The sequence below is a fragment of the Aythya ferina genome (genome assembly GCF_964211825.1).
Source record: "Aythya ferina genome assembly, chromosome: 3".
NCBI lineage: Eukaryota > Metazoa > Chordata > Aves > Anseriformes > Anatidae > Aythya > Aythya ferina.
Genome location: NC_140298.1, coordinates 46,768,233 through 46,790,130, shown reverse-complemented (window position 1 = coordinate 46,790,130; position 21,898 = coordinate 46,768,233). Strand labels below are relative to the sequence as shown.

Sequence of the window (21,898 nt, the reverse complement as noted above, 5' to 3'; positions counted from 1 at the left end):
AAGGATGGATACAGGCAGGGAGGTGGTATCTGCTGGGAAAAGAAACACAACTGTTGGACAGGGCAGGTGAAACTGGGTACTAAGGGACTGAAGCAGACTGAAGAAGGATCTCTGTCCATTAGAGCACACTCCTCTGCAGGGTGTGGAAGGGAGCCAATGAGTTCCAAACCTGTCCTCTCCCTCTGAAACCATCTGCTGTCCCTGCATAGCACCCATGGGACTAGATCAGCCAGCAGGGGTCTTGAGCATTGTCACTCCTGCCAATGAGTCAGGCAAATACTGAGATATCTTCTGTTCTGATATCTGTATCATTAATTGTAGATGCCATATATACCACACAGTTAATAGAAGAATAAAATTTAAGTGGAAATATTTCAGAATCAGAAAATCTCCAAATTAAAGTTGTCTTTGCTGAATTCAGTTTAGCAGGACTGTACACAATTGATGACTGTTTTTAATGTTTCAATCACAGGCAAACTGTCCCTAGATATGTGTGCCCACACACATTTTGTAGGCTCTAATTTGTAGATTTCAAAAGAGCTCCAGGAAAGAGGAAACAGCAATAAATGGAGATTTTTTCCCTATAGTACAGATCCTTTAACTCTCTCTTTTCCTTTTTGTACATAAGAAATCCTACTGAAGACAAAAGAAAATGATGACACATTTGTAAAGGAATGTATTAAGCAGCAGAGAAACATTCACTGTACATATACATGTATGCTGAGGTTGTTTTCTGTCAGCCGATCAGACTGTTTACTTTCCTATCCATCTGTATCTGCTTTCTGTTCTGTGCCTCAGAACTATTCTACTAAGCCTAATTTAAAAAGAACAACAAACATACAATAAAGAGCATGCACATTACTAGAAAATGCATCCTCAGTTCTTCCACAGGCACTGCAAGGGGCAATATTCAGGTCAACAAGCCTGCTTTAATAACTTCTGAAATATGGCTCATAGACACCCACCTCACAGAGCAGTGTGGTTGGACTCACAGCCACTGGGGAAGAGCTTAGAGGGAAAGTGCTGTAGCAATACAGAAAACAAGGTTTGTATGGAGTAAAAAAAAAAAAAAAAAAAAAAAAAAAAAAAAAAAAAAAGTGTCTTTTCAAGGCCAATCTTACTGGAAAAGAAAACCCAAAGTTTTGGACAAACTAGCCTTTCTTCTACCATGGCTATAGCAACACTACCGTTACTAGATTACTATGAAAACACCATTACAAAGCAAGCTGTTAGTTCAGACCATACAAAGTCTAATGCAAAGAAAGAAAATGGGGACAGTATCCAATAACATGCTTGATCAGGACAAGCCCTTTATCACCTATTTTCATCACTGGTATGAAAGTTTCTGAATTTGTTTTCTTTTCAAAAGCAAGGTAGTTGCCATTATAAGAATTTCAGGACCTCTCAGGTTTTTTGTGTTCATCAGGTTTTTTCTCCACACATCATTTCTTGAGTAATGCATCACGTTGTCCACTCTTTGGAGCTGCTCGTGTGATATTATTGAATAGATGCTGTGCATTGATTCAGGACTGCTGGGAATTACCAGCTGGCACAGTGGTGGGTAACAGGATAAGTATTAAATATTGCAGATAGAGTTCTTTCTTTTGCATAGAGAATAGCTTCTTTATGTTTTAAGTAAATAAATATATTATAAACATTTATTCATCTTTCTATTTTCTGTGGTTTGAAGACTTCTGAAAAGGATCTTTATAATTTGTCTTCTCTAAGCAATATTAGCAGATAATAACTATAAATGTTTTGCTGATCTGTATTTATATGCCTGATCCTTATTTTAAAGCTCTCATGATCACAGTGCTCAGACAGATTCAGAATTGATTAGTGCAATGTAACATCTTCCAAATTCCCCCTACATGTAAGAAATGCCACACGAGCTGTGCAGTGTGGGATTAAATAAAGCGCAGTAATCCAGGCTGCATCAGGAAGAACTCACGGTATTACAATCAGCACACACTGCTATAAAGCACTTGTATTTGTTGTTTTACAAACAGTACAGATGGCAGCACAAGCTTTAATTATGACAAGCATGTATGAGATTAAATATTCTTTTCCTCATACTCTTTTTTTAAACTTGCCTCCTCATAGAAATGAAGCTAACAGAGGGCTCTGGGAAAGTATATGAATCAAGTCTTACAGGTATTAGGAAACAATGAGCTTTAAGATACAGTTTAATGCTGTTCCCAGTAGACTTTACTTCATGTCAAATAACATCTCAAACGTTTATGGTGCCTCCAAAAGAAACGCTGTAGTTGAAGAGAGTATGTAATCTGAATTTAATCTGAGTATGTAATCAGCAGTGTATATGGGACTTCCAGTCTTAATGACAATTGTAACAAGACTCTGAGATTGTCAATCATGAATAATCCATTAGAATAAATAATTACACAAAAAGAACAATAAATTGCAGTTCCATTATTTGTATGAAAAAGCATCTTTATTAATTGTATCTCATTAGCAACTGGAATATTTTACTAGTGAGCACAAACACTATCATGGGAAGCTGTTAAATTGATTTTTTTTTTAAGTTGCTTGAATGTGGTTAAGAATCTACACTCCAGATGTTCTGATCTTTGTGGAGATTATCTGAATAGTTACTTCAAGAAAAGTAAAAATGGATAATTCAAATTCAATAATGGTGAGCAGCAAGATGATCACGCTTAGCAAAATTATGGTTAATAACAGGAGAATCTGAGCTAAAATGCAGAAAAATATAACGAATCATGAAGGATGTCAGATATACACTTCAGAATGAACTCACAATACAATTTAGCTAAGCAGGTTGAGATGGCTTTTTACAAGAGAAAAGGAACAATACTTGTAGTGAAGTCATAATGCTTCATTCCTTGAAACTGATAAGTCACATTCAGAACAAAATTGGAGGTATTCAACTAAGACAATGATACTATATATTAGGAATTGGAGAGACAGTTGTCTAAGATGACATAGGTGAAGACTGTTACTGTAGATTACTGGGTAAAAAGACAAATTATTTGTTCTTCATTGCACCTGTTTATTCTTTTTTTACCCCACCCCCCTTTTTTTTTTCCCCCATGCTTTCCACAACTATCAAGTGTCTCTTAGCAAGCTGAAAGGCCCTAAACTAATATACTGATGTGTTCCTTACATCACTTTACATGTGTTAGTTTGACAATTAGATGAGGGAATGTGAGGAGGAAACATTCAGGGTGCCCATTCAGGGTGCAGCTTTATGACGTAGCTAAATTATCTTAATGGCATTCTCTGCTCATTTAGCTACCAAAACTGTCACACCAGACAGGTGAGTGCCAGAGACATTGCAAGTAAGAAGGAAAGAGGAGAGGTACAGCCCTTTCTACCAGCAGTTAGTTGCAGGATTAATATGGCTGTAATATAAAATGCAGTGATTTGTTCTGGAGTGTGGGGAGGGAAGTGTTGCTGTTAGTTGTTTGTTTTTTTTTTCTTCCTCTAGATCAGCTCTCTGATCCATCACTTTTCATGGTCACATTAGCACTACTACAAATGTGGGTGGGGGAACCAAGAAAGGTTGTAGGGAGCAATTGAAGGAATGGAATGTGTGGATTTCCAGTGCTTCTGCTGGTGTGGAACTGTCTGGAGATACTAATGTCTGACACAGAGCAGGGAGTCCTTCCTTTTAGCAGATTCTTGTAAGACATGATTGAGAAAAACAGCTAGACATTTCATAGGTAGACTAGAGTTGCCATACTTGATGAGATCATTACTTCACTTCGCCTTTGCACTTCACAATTTTCAAAGGAAGATGACTGATCCATAAATAAACTGACTAGTATCTGAAAACAGTCTATGCATATATATGCATATGCATTAGAAAATTCCTGCTCTCTCAGTGGGTATTTCCCTTATGCAATGAAGCTTGAAGCTTCAGTCATTATTTTAGCTTGCATAGCTACAAAAATTATTCATGATCCTACCATTACAAAATGCATCTACGAGATTTGGCTGGCTGACCTCCTAAGTCTCTGCTCTCTGTAAGACAATGACTACACACTAGACAAAAAAAAAAAGTGTATTTCTGTTTATTAGCCCTAGATTTACTGCCCTTTGATTTTATTGCCTGTCTGCTTTCTCTCCTGACTCTGAGCAGGTGAAAATGAGGTGTTAATCTGTTTTCCTTATGCTCATTATACTGAAAGAAAATGAGAGAACAATTACACAAAAACATACAAAAACAAACAAACAAAACAAAACAACAACAACAAATAACCAACTACAACAACAAAACCAAGAGCACTTTTGTGCCTCCTCCATTCAGACAAAGACAGTTTATCCTTGTTTAAATATATTTTAACACTAGATAACTCAGAGGCAGCTTTGGCTTTAATTATCAAATTCCTCAGGGCCCCTGCCATGCCATAAATTGAGCACACGTACTTGGAAAGGCCTCTCTGAATCCACCCAGCCAAACAATTCCACCTTCACCTTTCAAATACTATTGAAGGATCTCATTGATGCACATTTGCCTCATCTGTCTATTTGTACAGATCTTAAACTAAATATATTTCTTCTCAAATCATATTATCTTCACTTGGTATTGTATCTACACCCAATATACTTCTGGCACCAAACTGTCATGTGTGCATGCACACACTCAAATTCTCTTGTTAGTTAAATCCCCTGAGAAACATAATTCTAACATTTGCCAAATAAACAACCTCATTGATTGGCGTAGATAAAGAGATTCTCAGTCTATCAACTATTGGGGTACCAGGCATTATAAACAAAGCAGAACGAGTCTTAATTCAGCCACGCTAAATAGAATTCTCCTCAGAAAAAAAAAAAAAATCATTTAGTGTTCACAGACACAAAATGTACTTCAATTTTAGTCAACAGAATTAACATCCTCCTCATTTTAGTCGATACAGAAAAAATAAATTATTTGATGGACCAGATCCAAGTATATCTGTACCCACTATTCTTTAATTTGAGGCAATTTTTTTGATACAATAAGAACTCCAGTCACACTTTATTCCAATTCTGCACCATTAAGTAATGGATTTATTTCAGCTTGGTTTAAGCAAGAACATTATGTGGCTCTCGGCAAATGCATTCCTTTTCTTTTACATCTCAAAAGCAGAATTTATACCAGCCTAGGATGCCTCCTGCAGATGAGTCAGGAGCCTCTGTTCATATCCATAATCTGAATTCCTCCACTTTTCTGCTCTTATGATTGAAAACAAGGACAATAGCCATCATCCTTTGATGTCCTTCATTCAATAACAAAGTAATAGCTGGGATTAGCAACTTCCAAAATACCGTTTGCCTTCCCATCACCTAGCTACAGAAACAGCTAGATAAGAACAAATGTTATTTTCTCCATCACTGGTAATACACACAGTAAGAAAGCAGTTTCCATTGAGCTCAGGGCAGAACAACCGCTAAGAGGGAACAAGTCAGACCTAGGTCATCATCTGACTTAATTACTGGAGCAGGACAGAAAGGACAGGGCCAAAGTTCAGAGTTCTGCTGGAGCCAGATACCTCCTGAGTGGGTTGAAACCTGTTGTAAACATGCCATGCTTTTAGGGTATTTTGCCCTCTGTCTCTGAGTAGCTTCATTAGAGCAGCTACAAATATTTTGCTGTGCAGGTGTGCTATAAATGACCATGTTTACATGGGAAACTCTACAGGTTTTTATTATTTTATGAAAGTTCCTCTTATGCAAACAGACATTAGTAACTGGAAGTTTGTCCTCGTGTTCATTTGGCTCCTGTGGATCTTTCTTATGTTTTTGTTTCTATTTCTTTAATTATCTGGAGGAAAAAAAAAAATCAACAAAAACAAACAAACAAAAAACAAATATAAAATATTAAAGATATATCGAAAACTCAAAATTAGTATTACTGGTAAAACTTCGATCTCTTCCAGTCTATGTTTGCCAGCAGACCACAAGCATCAGAAATCATGGAAATAGGTAATTAATTACAGCCAATGCAAATGTAACTTTGAGCCCTACAGCTGGCAATAGCCAATGGATACCATCCACTGAAATTCAAGGAGGCAAGAATACCTATCTTCCTCACCTTTCCCTTTCTTGTCACCCTACGTTTTACATAGATGCAAAAGAGGAAGAGATGGATATGTAACTGGAGACCCAGACAATTACATTTTTTTTTTTTTTTATTGAGTTGTGGAAGCAGAAGTGTATAGGAAGACTTCCTATTAGGGGACTGTCAGCAGCAAGGTAGAATAGGAGTTTACCAAAACATAAGTAAAATTCTGATTATAGGTGTAATACTACAAATGAAGGCAGAGAAATTGCTCCCTTGGTGGGTGGTCATCCTTCACCATCTGCAAAGGCATCATGTAAGCAAATGAGTTGTGCGTGCACAAGCGCAGAACTTGCTCAGAGTAGCGGTAAGTTTATTGTATCACATCATCTGAGAGTTATAAAGTCATTAGATACCCGACTCTGTGCTGACCAATGTATATATTTGCTGTAGACCAATTTGGCAGTACAATTGCTCATGCTATAAAACTACCACCCCCGCTTAAGCATTCCTCATTCAGTTATTTTATAAACAAGAAGCGCAACACCTCCCCGGAGCAGATATGATCATGTACCTGAATGAGGTACATGACTGTACAGTCATTGTCATTAGCTACATATGGTAACCTCCAGGATTTTCAAACACCCAGCAGCTAGATTGTGCTTGCCATCCAGTAATTTATGGAAAGCAAAAAGTCCTAAAGGGAACAAATTTCTCTCTGGGAAAGTCTGACATTGGCAAGGAGAGGAGTAAGGTAAGGCAAGAACTGCCAAGCTCACACATACCTGGCAGGGATCAGAGTTCAAATACTACAAATTTCCCCCAGTCCTTTTCAAAATATCAATTTCTACATTTATGAACTGTATATACTACTGTATACTATACATATGCATGCAAAGACACACAGACACAAATAACATATACTTCATATTGTCATACTAAGACTAGCAATGACTCCACTGAGACTGGTGCTGGCAATGGAGTGCTGCATATCGCCTCTGTGCAGATTTTCTCAGTTTTAGGCAAAAGTGCTTGGGAAGGCCTGGTCTTGTATTTGCATATTTCTGCACTAAGTTGTGTTTAAAGGATGGCAATGTAGGGTTATGGATCTCTGCCCCAAGCATTGCACCAAGATGTCTGAAAGCTTGAGCTCTAGAGAAAAGTCTCTGAAATGAATTCCCACTTTGTATCCCCTGAACAAGTAGAAAAGGAAGAGGTGGCACCAACCCTGCTGTTGTATATAACCAGAAGAAAAAAGAATATACAATCAATTTTTTTCCATTGGACATGACCAACACCACAGTCTGAATCTGGCCTGGCTACACCAGTTCTCATTAATTTTACTTCCATTTAAGCATCTCTGAATGAGCTAGTAAGAACGAACTAGGCAGAGAAGGATAAATTGGCAGCCAAAGGGAGAGATACCAGAGGACCCTACAAGTTGTACACATGCTCTTGGCCTTCTGCTGGTACGTCTTCTGCCATCTCCTGGGAACTGCTGAACACCCCAAGGTGTGCAGATCCCCACCCACCAAGGGAAAAAGAGAACTGTCAGAGCAAGCGATACTAATTCAGAGTAGTTGTGTCCAGAGCAGAAAGCTGAGACTAAGAACATCGCTGCATGAAACCACTGCACAGAAAAAAAGTTTCTGCAACCTGCTATTACAAAGAAGGTTTAGCAGCACAGTTGTTGTCTTACAGAAGTGAAATACTCAACATTGTAAAAGATTTATTTTTACTTGCTTGGGGAACACTGTGGAATGGTGACAAGCTCTAGGCTGACCCATGGGTGCATGCAAGCCTGAATCTTCATTCCTCAGCTCTCTTGATGAGAGCCTAATGGAGTGTAGCAGCTAGCTTGCATGCCTGTCTTTTCCTTCTGTTGAAATAAGAACATAAGGAGGGAATGGTGGGTGTGTAACACCATTTCATCAAGGGAGAAATAGGTCTGGCTACAGCACACATCTGGACCAAAGAAGTGTTCCCACACAGCCCAATTTAGCTGTAGCCTTAAGTAACCTTCCTGAAATTGGTTCACCTGTGGTGCATATTGAACCAAGATTTTCTCTCCTGAGCATTAACTGCAAGATCACCTTTCCTCTCCAAGTATTATGATACTTGGAGATACACCACATTATGATAAGCATCTTTGTGAAAATCATGGACTCAGTTAATTTAAAGGCTAATGTATTTCTCATTCACGGAAGTTTAACAGTTCATAAAACATGAAGGGTTCTCCTAAGGAAGGAAAGTGGAACAGTTGAGTTGATGACAGCTTTGGCCTGAAACTAACAGCAAAGAAAAATCAACCTCTTTGAGCAGTTCTGCCAATAAAAGTATGAACAAACACAAATTTTTGTTTTTGAGGTATCCGTACAAAAATTTGCTTCCCGGTGAACAGCCTTACGCTTTCCTATTCCCTTCAACTGGACTCATTCCTTCAACAAAGCTAGATGCTTTAAATTATCACATTAGTGCTTCAATTCCCACACAACTGGTTTAGAGGGGAAAATATTTTTCTGCTATTTAGTGGCAATGAGACAAAGCTCTGATCCACCTGTTTGTCTTCATTAAATAAGGGACTGCAGAATATACATCTTAAGCATTTTTACCAACTTAAAATATTTTGCCCCATTACAAATGCATTTATAGCTACTTCTAAATGACCCAGTGCAAAAAAATTACCCATCTCCTATCTCCTGTATTTTACCCTCATTTGTATGTGCCAGCTCCTGGAAATAAAATACATTGTTCTCGTTCTTACCTTATTATTACTTAATTTATCACGGAATTCTGAATGCTTAAAGTTCCTTCAAATTGATAGGCCTGTAAGGTGGCAAACAAAGTAAAATATCTTGAATGGGTATTTGTCCCTTGCATACTTTGGAGGCACTGTAGGAAGGCAGGACCACAAAGGATTTTTAAATTTGGGAAGATACAAGTCTAAGAAGGAATACAGGAAACATTAGAACTGTCTGCAAAACTTCACAATAACAAAAATTTTGAGAGAACTGGGTTGGATATTAGAGAGTCTTTATCTGATAGATGATGACGGCTTAATGTGGACAGTGAAATTATAACTATTTCTGTAGCACCCTTGGTACTTTACTATTTCTTTAATGCAAGAATTATACATTGCAAACGCAAGCACTTCCATAATGGAGAGCTTTCTTAAACCACTGCATACTGTTGTTTCCTAGCTGCTAAAACAAGCAGCTTTTCATATAATCATAGTAGGGCTTGGTTTGGAAGGGACCTGAAGACCATCTCGTTCCAACCCCCTCGCCATAGGCAGGGACACTTCCCACTAGATGGCCCACCTCTTGAGGATGAGAAGTTCCCTCTTGATGGTCCCCCCTTTCATCCCAGCATATCAACTGCCAATTTGCTGAGGTTGTACTCAATCCCATTGCCCATGTCGCCAACAGAGATGTTAAATAGTACTGCTCAAATAGATATGAAATAGTACTTTTCCAAACCTAAGAAAGTATCAGTTCAAGTGTGAAGAACAGAGTGAGCTAAAAATCTTACAGAGGTTATAGTTAACCTTTAGCTAGGACTAAACACAAAAGCCTATTTCAATCCACTGCCAATCAATACAGAGATCTAGGATGCTAATCAAGTGATCAGAATATCCCATTTCAAATGTGTATCTGGGACTACAGGATACAGTAAAAGGTAGTTAAAGAATATGCATTTGTTGATGTTTGTTGTCTTTGAGTTTTGTTGTTGTTGTTTTTCTTTTTCTTTTAAACAGATAACAGCTGTATAGTATGTTTAATAATACATGTGTTTGTCACTTCACTTCTGACAACACTGCTGGAGAAAGAGAGGCTTTAGTCTGAGACCTCCTGCAATTTAGAAGGATCATTTCAGAAAGAACACTGTATTAGAATCTTAGTCATGGCTCAGCTAGCTGATTCACCTATCGAGCTAGACTGCAAACCTCACACTGTAAATGTCATGTCTGTCTAAATTTGGGTGAGCTAATTAGGTGCCATGGAACTAAGAGAATCTATTCATGACACTGGGTGTCAATGCAAGTGTACTTGTCCCATGGCTCCCAGAAATCAATTCCAAGTTCTGCAGACACTTCTCTAGTAGCAGCAGTAAATAATTGGGTTATAGGTCATTCTGTTAAAAAAAAAAAAAAAAGTGCATACATGCAAGGTATGGAAACACAATTTAACAGCATAGAATGGTTACTTGTTACATGCTAAGTCACTTGTCTTGCTAATGGTTGTCCAAATGAGTAGTTCTGTAGCATTTCCCAATGCCCCTTGCACACATGCTGTAGCCCTGCCCCTTGGGATTTCTCCATACGAGAATGCACAGACTTATGACCAAGGGATCTAAAACCTGGTATCAGAACTGTTTTTGGCAATTCAGATCACTTGGTACTCAGGATAGTGAAGGCCTCTTTCTATACACCATCTACACAGAAGCTGCTTGATAGAAGCTATAAGGCTGTAAAATAAGCAAGTTAAATCTCTGTGGATCTTAATTGCAGTAGAAATTTGGAAGCGGATACACAATTTGAATTGATCAGGAATCTTAGGATAAAACAGGTTTCCATTAGAAATGGAAATGTATCCACATCTCAATTTTTAAAAGGTTCTGCTAAAACTCTGGGACATTTCCACTAGAGGCCTGATAGGCTTCAAGCCAGCTTGCATGATTCCCTTAAGAAACCCAAATCTTCCAAATCTCCAACTCTTTGACAATTTCACTTTGTTGTCTGTACTGCAATCAAGGTTCCCAGGGCTCCCAGTCCTGAGAACATAAGCAATGAAATGTCTTATGTTTTTAGCCTCACCACTCCACCAGGACATTTCTTTGCCCAGAAAAACAGCTTTAAGTGGCTTCTTGTATGTTTTTTATAAACATAAATACAATAACCCCCCCTGCCCCCTCCCCCCCAAAAAAATGTCAAATAAATGGATATATGACTACATCAGTGTATACAGAAGACTCTATAAGTCATTAAGAAATTAGAAGTAGCCAGGACTCCTGGTTGTTCTGTGAATGCCAGAAAAAATAAAATGCTAAACAATAAAAAAAGACCTTGCAACAAAGATGGAAATGCTATGAACAGAGAATAAATAAATAAATAAATGTGCACGTGTGCACCCACACACAAAAGAAACACTAAATTTGGTCAATTCAGCAACGTATTCAATTGAACCTATACCTGGCCATACACAGGCACAGAATCAAACTTCCACATTTTACATATCAGCAGAATAAGAAACACAACTACATATTCCAAAATGAAAGGTAGTTTCAGAGAAATCAGCCCACCACTGATGAAAGATGGATCATGCTGTACTACTGTACCTGTAGCTGGAGGGATAAATACATCATTTCTGTCTGGACACAGACTGGCCTAGTTTTTGCCCAGATATAATTAATTATCTTTACAATAAACCTCAGACCCACCACAGCTGCTCTTCTTAGCTGCATTTACTGTTTTGTTCGAAGAAATTATAAACTACTATCACCATCAGAACATTTGCTTTGGTGTTCATTTGGTCAAGTTTCTTTCTTTCTTCTTCTTATTATTATTTAAAATAACTAGTGGGATAAACCAAACCTCAGCAAAACTTGAAGTCACAGAAATCTATTTTTTTTTCCCTGGCAATAATTCTATCAACAGCATTTTCTTGACAGTTATTAATCATGGTGCTAGGGGCAGCTTGTTTTCCCCCTCTTTACCTAAGTACATTTTTGGCCTAGAAACAGCAGCCACCACTCTGTGAGAGGAATTAACAAATATCAGAACTTCCAATGTCCATTGGAAGAGGAATTTTCTTATTTTTGTTTTGTATGTAATAGCTGATAACACAGTGACTTGGAGACCTCCAATTAATTTCTGGTGATGCTTTCCTCAAGTCTTTAATATTATACCTTTTAAAAATATTTTTTAGTATATATATAAAAGATATCATAAAGTCCAGAAATGGAGAACATTAGAAACATGGAAGAATTTATTTCATACACTGAAAAAATGATAAATTATGTTATGAGGCATATACACAATGCCTTCCTTGCCAAGATCTCAGAATTACACAATCACTAACTAAAAGAAGATAGGAGAAGAGCATGAGAAGTAAATCCCATCACGTCATCAAATGCACTGGTCAGCTGAGACACAGAGCACCTAGATTAACTATCCTACCGAAGGTTTCTCAGGTGGTAAATGGGAGAAGGAAGGAAAAAGAAAAACACCAGTCTCCAGTCCTCGTTTGTGTTTCAGCCAGCTCCAACACACTCCTGCTGTGAGGAACAGTAGGGAGGTTAATGGCTTCAGCTGCCGAAGCAGCACTGCTTTCCTTTGACAAAGGCATTGATTTCATCAACACCTTGGGTCCCCATTGTCCTTCGGCAAATAGCCGAGGTGATTATTCGCCATTTCTGAAGTAAGACACTCCCTGCTTGTAATTTCCTCTGCAGTGATAGCAGAGAGGTCACTCATTATACCTGGCAGTGTGACAGTCATAAAAGACTACTCAAAAAAGCAATTAAATACTCTGAATAAAATTGCCATTTATATTCATACCAATGAGTTTTGGCAACAAACACACCATGTTTACACCTATGAAAACTTCAAATTATCCCTTTACAAACAGGGCATTTCAACAGTCTTGCTACCTGTTCATGAAAGAATCAGGAAACAACAGAAGAGATTTTAAATTTTAACTTTTCCATTTTAAGACAGTTTCTGACACTTGATTGATGGCCACAGAATTCAAGAACTACAGTTTGGGAGCCTGCTGATTAAAAGCTCACATCACCTTGAGCTTGGAGGTGAAAAACAGGGAGAGTGAAATCCTCTAGTGGCATGAACAAAAGCAAGGCAGAAAAATGAAAAGTTTAGAAAGAAATATTATTTGACTACTAAATGGTATTGATTTTGTATTCATAATTACCACAGTTTCTTGACAACTGAGATTGAAAAAAGCCCCTCTATGCTAGGCTTTGAACAGAGTGAGACAGTGCCTATAGTATCTATACATAAAGCAGAACATATGATAAGCAGAAATAAAGGGGAATCAAAGCACAAGGATTAAGATGCAAAACATTCCCCCCTAACCTGAAGCACTTCACAAATCTATATAAATTAGGGAGCTAGGAACCTGCACTTTCTCTACATCACTGCTAAAAGCAAGAGGGGATGAAGTAGCCCCTGTTTTTCCTTTAATTATTCACTGGGTTCCTAACTGCAGTTTTTAGTGCAGTTACGTGAGATGACAAGCTACACAAGCTACAGAAATTTTTTTTTATTTTTTATTTTTCAGAAGTCAGCCCACAGAGTTGAATAGGGAATTAGGGAATTTAATTCAGAACTCCTCAGCTAGAATACTTGTATTCACATACAATTTTTCTAGAAATATGTTGGAATGTAAAAGTTGAAATGTTATTGATGTAGCTCTATGGATGAATATTTACCCCAGAAAGAGAACACTTTTCTTCAAATTGGTTTAAGTCAAACTAAAGTGGTAAGCTAAATGGGGGGGGGGAGGGGGGGAGCCAGTCCCACAAAAGAACAACATCTGCATTATAATTACAGGGATTTTAATTCACATCATAACTTAAATTCTCAGTAACTTCCCAGCACAGCTGAGGTGTATTCTACTGCCTTATCCGTAGTGGGTTTACGTGGCAAGGTTTTGGTAGCAGGGAGCCATAGGGGTGGTTTCTGTGAGAAAGATCTAGAAGCTGCCCCATGTTTGGGAAGGGCCCCATTGTTTTCCAGATCTGAGCCAATAAGCGATGTTGTTTTGCACCTTTGTGAGAGCATATTTACGACAGGGAAAAAAAATGCTGTGCCACACAGCAGCCGGGAGAGTCAAGGGAATGAGAAACAGCCTTGCAGGTGCCAAGGTCAGTGTAGAAGGAGGGGGAGAGGTGCTCCAGGCACCGGAGCAGAAGTCCCCTGCGGCCTGTGGTGAGGACCATGGTGAAGCAGGATGTCCCCCTGCAGCCCATGGAGTACCACGGTGGAGCAGGGTTCCACGCTGCAGCCCGTGGAGGAGACCACGGTGGAGCAGGTGGCCCTGCACCGACGGAGGCTGCCGCCTGTGGAAGACCCCTGCCAGAGCAGATTCCGGGCCGGACCTGTAGCCCGTGGAGAGGAGCCCACGCAGGAGCAGGTGACCCGGCAGGAGCTGCTGCCCGTAGGGGAGCCAGGTTGGAGCAGTTTTCTCCTGAGGGATGGACCCCGTGGTACGGACCCATATCTGGAGCAGTTCTGGAAGAGCTGCTGCCTGTGGGAAGCCCACGCCGGATCAGTTCAACAAGGACTGCATCCCGTGGGTGGGACCCCACAGCACAGGGGACGAGAGTGACCGAGAAGGAGCGGCAGAGAAGAAGTGCTGTAGACTGACCATAACCCCCATTCCCCCGTTCCCCTGCGCCGCTCAGGGGGAGGAGGTGGAAGAGGGTGGATGGGGGGGGAAGGTGCTTTTGGTTTCTTTCCTTTGTTTCTCACTTCTCTAGCTTGTTAGTAATGAGCAATAAATCTTACTGTCTTCTTATGCTGAGTCTGTTTTGCCCGTTACAATAATTATTGCATGATTTTCTCGTCCTAATCTCAACCCTTGAGCCCCTTTTCACATATTTTCTCCCCATTCCTCTTTGAGGAGGGGGAGTGAGAGAGCGGCTGTGGTGGAGCTCGGCTGCCCACTCGAGCGGAACCACGACACCATCTTTCTTTTTAAGGGAGTTACAGGGAAGATGTCAAGTATTTAAACCTAATTCCACAGTATAGCAAAGCTATGGACTCACTGATCTGGAAGGTAACCCAGCAGAATCATAGGTGCCTTGGTTTCCAACTCCTCAGTCTCTTCTACTGCTAGCAAAATACATGCTGTATCCCTTTGGAAGGAAAAGCAACCTCTGGACGTCTGTTTTAATTGTCCAATCTGGACATGGATATTAAAGGAACACAGAATTTCCATTATAGCAGAAAATCTCTCACAGCGCTATCTTAAGAACAAGCCCCAGCCGGTGGGTGCAGCTTTAGGAGTGCCCACCTGCTGGAGTGAAGCAGGAGACTACATTCCAGCACATACAGTGATAAAAACCTACCATGCATACTGCTTCAGGGCTGAAGTTCCTGACAGGTTCACATTGTATATGTTGATTGTATTATGCACTGTTCAAAATCTGAAGAGAAGGAAGTATTTCTCAAGTACTAGGGCTTAGAAATACTGGCACTTTCAGAGCACAAGTACCACTTCAGCATTATTTCCCTCTTGCCTGTTTTAGCCTGGGGCTTCTGCATTTAGTCCACATCCTACAGGTGCATAGGGGAGCCCACATCTCGACAACCAAACCAGTGACTGGTTTCAATCCCCCAGTGCTTCAGGAGCCAAGCCCTGTCCATCCCTAAATACGGGACAGAAGGTCTACACGAGCTCCTCAAAACAAGTAAAACTGGGAGGGCTGAGAGCCCATCTCTTGCCTGTGAATAAGCTGGCAGGATATTAACCTGTCTGTGGGAGGCAAAAGTAACATCACTACCGTTCTGGCCTGCAGGAAGGAGATATTCCTCATGGCCTCTTCACAGCCTGAATTGTATTGACCAGAATGGGAGAGTTAAGCAGGATTTTAAAACAAAACAAAATTACCAACCAACCAAAAAAAACCCTCTTAGAGTTTCCATATGTAATTTTTGCAAAGGTAGAGATTAAGTAATCCAAGAGAAGATCACTGTTCCCAGCCCACGTCTCCAGTTTAGGAAATACCAATGAGCTTTTGGGAAAGCAAAGGTGCCTCCAAGCAGGGAAAGTTCACTGGGATGAGGGAAGGGCATTCTTCTTCCTTTTCTCTTCTTCTCTGCTTTAGCCCACAGAAGGTGTCCCTCAGCAAACCAGGGCAAAAGATCTCATCATCTCTTGCCAAAAGTTTTTTAAAATAATTAATTACAATGTAAACATTCAGGCTGAATTCTAGAGCAAAGGTTGTATTATTCAAAGTACTTTAAAGGTTAACTATTCAGAATTTCATTTAAAATACTTTTCCAACAAGATCATTGAATAATACCAAAATACAGTGTATGTTTATGATCTTTTAAGATTGCAATTTGTTTTGATTACATGAAACAGCATCTGCTCTGTTTTCTCTTTACCCAAAGCACCAAGAATATGCATAATCACACTATCACTCTGTATTTTGGAATCTGAGAGTCTTTCTGCACATTTCATTAGAGGGGAAGTCTTCCAAGGCAAACTTGAAAATGTATAATGCAACATAAGGAAAACAACACTTGTCAAGAATACAACATATTTGCATTTCTTTTACTACAGGCATTAGTGTTTGAGGAAAAAACAAAAAGGACTGTCACACCTCAGACTGTCTCATATGTAGAGAAGTCAAAAACTTATGTTTATGCTATGCATAGGTGTATTCAGGCATAGGCTGCGATCACCATGGTGTACAATTTTTAATTTTCTAGGGGCAACATTTTTTATTGCAACTGGCAGGTTGTTTATAGTTGTCATTCTGAGCAGCTTTTTTGTTGTTTTTCTTCAGGTCTTTTATTAACATACTGCTAGACATCACCCTATGATGGAACATGCTGGGTTAGTGATAACACTGGCTGTAGCGGCAGGCTCACCTTAGCAGGTTATGGGTATAAAATCGGCTGGGGGTAATTGACTTGTCAGAATATTTACAAATTTCAAATTGCTATCTGCACACCTTAATGACTTGCACAATGAAAGAAATTGCAATGTCACCATATCTGCATCACATGATATATGTTAATAGCTGGAAAAGACGGTCTAGGAGGGAGACAGCCCTCGTTAAAAAGTAGCTGTGATTGACATAAACTATGAGTGCAAGAGGAAGGTAAACACATTTGTATTTAAGTGGTTTTACTGGAACGCTTACTGAACCAAGAAGGCTTGCTAGACTTACATAGACTCTACCTCAGAAGTAAGTACGAGCCTGAGCCCAATAGCTGTTATCCCTGAAGGTGTCTCCATCTCTCCCCTGGCTCCATTCATCCAAAAACAGGGCCTGCAGTTTAAAAGGACTGCAATAGCTTGTTTATATTACACTGGATTCTTCAGTAACATTGTCAAACAATTCTATGCAACAACTTTCTTTTAAATGCAACCTATTGAACCTCACATGCGTCCTTGCTCTGTTTTCCTTTTTCTGTCTTTCTGTCCTTTCCCCTCATTCCACCCCTCAAACCACAGAACAGCCCATGTTCTGATTTATCAAGTGACTTTCAGTATCATCTGATCAGCTAATAGGAAAGGAAATACAGACAAAACCATCTTCCTCCACCTCGCCCTCCATTCACTCATCTTCTTCCCTTTCCCTTCTTTTCTGTGCTTCCTCATCCTATTAGTGATTTTTTCTCAGGCTCAGTGTCACAAGTATGTTAAATTCCTACTCAAGTCACCTGCCCTTGCTCAAAGGTCCCATCCCAGTCTGGGACTCCTGCTGCCAGGCTGGAGACTAATACAGGGCAAAAGCAACAGCCTTTCTCTCACCAAAACCAGACATTCTGCAGACATCCATCAAGCAGAAGACTAAAATCATTAGCCAAGGAACAGCAGGCACCTCAACAGTATAGACTGGACACTGAGCACAGAAGCCCTTTTCTACCCCTCTATGGGAGGACATCCCTGAGTCCTGTTCAGGAGCTCACTAGTAAAAGAAAACTCAACAACTCCAGAGCACGTGATGCTACGAAAGCAATTGCTTAAGCAATTTCATTCCTCTGTTGGTACTAGGACAGATTCAATGCATAAGAAAGAAAAAACAAAACAAATCAACAACAACAAACATTTAGGGACCACAGCTGTAAGCAACATTGATATCACAAGTTGTATGGCACAGGAGGCCCAACTTCCTCACCTTACCAGCTCAGAAAGGCTTCCTGTTGACAGGATCCAGACAACACAAATCTGAGCCTAGGAGAACCAGGGCAGCAAAAGTGAAGGTGCTGGCTCACATGCAGAGTATTTTATATCTTCTGAGTGTTTCCAACATGCTACTGGGATCCAAGGCAGGGCGAGCTCACCACTGGGCTGCAAGGTGCCCTGGTGACAGCAAGAGTCTCTGCTATTCTTTCTGGCTTGCTTCTTTTCATGGATAGGCTTTAGACTCACAGTAGTCACCAAGGGGACTGTCTTGTCGAAGAGAAGGCCATCTGCTCCCACCGGGCAGGCAAGCCAGGAGGGGAGGTGACTCCAGCACAAGCCACACCCCTATTCATGACCATTCATGACTGCAGAGGCTGAACACAGGTGGCAGAGCCAGGGCCAGTATCAGGGTGAATCAACAGCCCCAGGCACAGCCAGGAAACAAGCCAGGTACATGGAATTCAGCCAGGAGCAGCAGAAGACAAAGTTACAACAAAGGTCTGAGAGGTCCATCCAGGAGGTAGGACCAGAGGCAGGACTGGCTGCAGGCACATCTACAGCATAAGCTCACGAAGGAGCGATGGCCCTAGGCTGAGGAAAAGCAGACAGAGTGCATGGACTAGCACCCAAGTGATGCTGTTCAGGGTCGTTAGACCTATTAATAACATCAGGTGTGACACAGCCTTGTTGCTAAAATAGGCACAGGAGCTTACAGAAATTGAATGCAACTCAACAGCTACCATCTGATCATTCTTGCCACAACAGAAACCACGTACTGTGCATTTCTCCATCACATGCCAGCACTTTGACTTTAAGAGCTCTAATTTTCCTGGGATACCTCATCTTTTCTGCTATCCTCCTCATGCTAAGGTAGAAGGGGAAAAAAGTCTCAGTCATGGTGAAGAAAACAATGAGAAGCAAAACATAAAAGTTTTATCTCAGCTGTTGTGCAAACTGAGTTACACTTTCTTTGTTGCACATTGTCTGTACCCTCCCATGGAACCAACTGCTGAGAGACCCATCAGCATCCCTAATAATGACTTCCTCTATCCAGCCCTCCTGCCTCTTCAGAGGTTTCAATATGCTTCTTGCCAGAAGCCAAGTACAAGAAAGAGCACACACCTAATATCAGCCTAATCATTCCCTCTGGTGAGCAAGAATTTTTCCACTGACTAAAGTGCAATAGGACTGTACTCTTACTGAGAGCATCTTCTTGTGTGCTAAAACAGCACAAGGTCACTTAGGCAGCACGATGATGGTGATTAAACATATGACTGCTACATATAACACTTTCATCTATAGATGCCTAAGTACTTCGGTAAAACAGTAGTCATCATGTGAGATCCCTGTTTCAGATGTCACAAGGAGGAAAGAAAGAGTTAGTTAAACAAAACCAAAAGGCTAGTAGTAGAACTGGTAATAGATACCAGGTTTCCTACATACCAAGCCTGTTCTTTATCCACTGAGATATGATTTTTTCCTAAGGTGCTTTCCTACACTTAACATTCACAGGCATTCTTATAGTATTAGGATTTTGCAGATAACTTCATAACTAAAAATGCAAAATGAACTGTTTGAATGTGCTGCCTAAAATACCATCATTTAATTCTTTTTTTTTTTTTTCTTTTCAGTATATACACCAGCATCACTTTTCATGATCTTTGAAACTGTATTAACAAAATAAAAAGGGGGGGGGGGGGGGAGGCTGCAACAGTTTAAGCATTTGGTTTGTCATAAAATGGAACATGTTTACCTAAAAATGAAAGATTTACAAATGTTTTCAATGTTTCCATGGAAACCAGAAAATCACAAAACACTTGTGTCAGAGCTGTTAACATAGGAATGACACAATTTCTCCATATATATGTAAAAAAATACAGCTGTCAGAGAAAACCTGTTTTCATTTTAAAGCAAATTGAAGTGAAGTGATGACAAAATCTTTTGAGATGCAGGACCATTGTTTAGCCATTGACCAACAGCAACACAAAAGAGTCAGCATCATAGGACACTGCTAACATCTCTTATAATCTGAATCTATTATTTCCTCTCAGTGCTCTATTTCTCACATTGTTACCTAACAAGGCATCACAGCAAAAGCATTTCAAGATGTAAAACTACTTGTTACAAACTGCCTCACCTTCATCCCAAACAAAAGCACAAGACAATTTTCATGTTGTTTTTTATTCCTTCTCTCTTTTAAAGTACTCTCATATAAGGTCAACAGATATTTATCAGTGATGGGTTCTTGCTTCAGAAAAAGTACTGTCTTTATGAAGAAGTTGTTTGGTTTAACTGATGTGGTAAAAGAAGCTTACATCTGTACAAGTAAAAAAAAAAATATCTTATCACAATCAAGAAGCCAATATGTACAGAAAATTGTACTCATACAACCATACACTAGTCTGAGTTCCTTGTACTTCTGGGCATCTCAGTGAGATGCAACATCGCTACACAGTCATGCCCAAAATAGAGAGACCTGAGCATCTCCAAGGTTCAGCAGTTAAATTGAATAAATAGATGGTCATGATCATCTCTGTCTAAAAGGAGTATGGAGCAAACACATTCCTAATTCTGAGACTCCATCAAAACAGAGGAGATGAATCTAAAACTCCATGCAAGACTGCAAGATTTTTTGTTCTTAAAAATCTTATGCGAGAAGAGTCAGACCTGGTACAAGCTTACCTCAACATGAAAGCAAATAAATTAAATAAATAAATAATCCAGTGTGCATAGTGGATTAAAAGCCTTGGGAACCTAGACCAGGCAGTCCAATTCTCTGAACTTGGAAATAATTTAATTTTCATCTACAGAACTTTGGACCTGATGTTGAGAAATAGCTGAATTCAGAGTGCCAAGTGAGGCTAATGGGTGAGCAACATATCTTGCAGCCTAAAAAATCAGTTTTTAAACTTTTAAGTAAATAAATACAAGTGGCAAGTTCAATTTACTCCAGTTTAGTCTAGATATCTAAAAACATTCATGAAAACTTTAAAGTCCTTTTTTTTTTTTTAACCTTGCTTTGATTTCCTGATCTCTAATAAAAGACTCACAAGCATTATTTGTATTTTTAAATATACATAAGAAAGAGCAATCTACCATTAAGTAGATTTTCAGCATCTGAAATGGTATTTCACTTGGTTTAAGTCAAAAACACCTGAACAAAATCACACCATAAGAATTTGCATGCCTCTTAAGGGGGAGGGGAGAAAGCAAGCACTTAGCCTGTGGTAAGCATGATAAAAAAAGAGGGCAAAATCTGGTTTGGTTGATACTGTAAATTAAGTCACTTATATATTTAACTATCTCACAGCATCTTATCAGAAACGGCTTTTCTTTCCCAGTCTTTTTGTTTGTTTGTTTTCTTTGAATGCAGGTCATAATAGTTCTGGACATCAACAACCAGTACAAAGGGTGGGATTCTCATCACTTGATTTCATCTATCTCACAATTCCCTTTAAAGTCAACAAAGAATCCCACATAAATAAATTGGAATAAGGTGCATTTGAGAAGAAACATCCTCCAGATGAGGCTAGATGACTAGACACCTAATTTTCAGATGGATAAAGTTATTTAAAATTAATTCTTTTCCATTTTTCTGCCTCAGCTGGATATCAAATACTAATATGTAAGGATCTTCACTCTCTTGCCAGATGAACAATTTCTGTGAAGCTTGTGTTACTTTCACTAGCTTAGGAAGTAGCAATGTTGGTTTAGGTACTACAGTCTTCATGGAACTGCAGGAGTAAACCCAGGGATTAAGGGTCCAATCCACTGGTGAGGACAGTGTGGATGTACTGTTCTTTTGGCGAGCTAGAATCTGTACTTCAGCAATCATGTTAATCCTGCTAAAAACAGCCTCTGGAAGTCTTCTAGCTCAACTAGAGAGATTTCATGGCTATCTCATAACTGAGTACATTTTTCTGAGACAGACTGGGCAGCATAAACTCATACAAATTCATGTGAATACTCTTCCTGGAAACAGTGGCAGTAG

The 21,898-nt window shown here is 39.6% G+C and overlaps 2 long non-coding RNA genes across 12 annotated transcripts in view; both read right to left on the bottom strand.

Annotated features, from left to right (window-relative positions):
* Positions 1-18,230, bottom strand: part of LOC311433988 — a 104,581-nt gene extending 86,351 nt beyond the window's left edge. Inside the window, exon 1 of one of the 3 annotated variants that reach the window (XR_014691180.1) lies at positions 17,900-18,230. This is a non-coding gene — a long non-coding RNA (uncharacterized lncRNA). The remainder of the gene's footprint in view (positions 1-17,899) is intronic. The other 2 variants (XR_014691181.1, XR_014691182.1) reach the window with 2 other exon arrangements.
* Positions 1-21,898, bottom strand: part of LOC311433985 — a 150,509-nt gene that overhangs the window by 114,404 nt on the left and 14,207 nt on the right. The gene's annotated exons all lie outside the window — the stretch shown is intronic.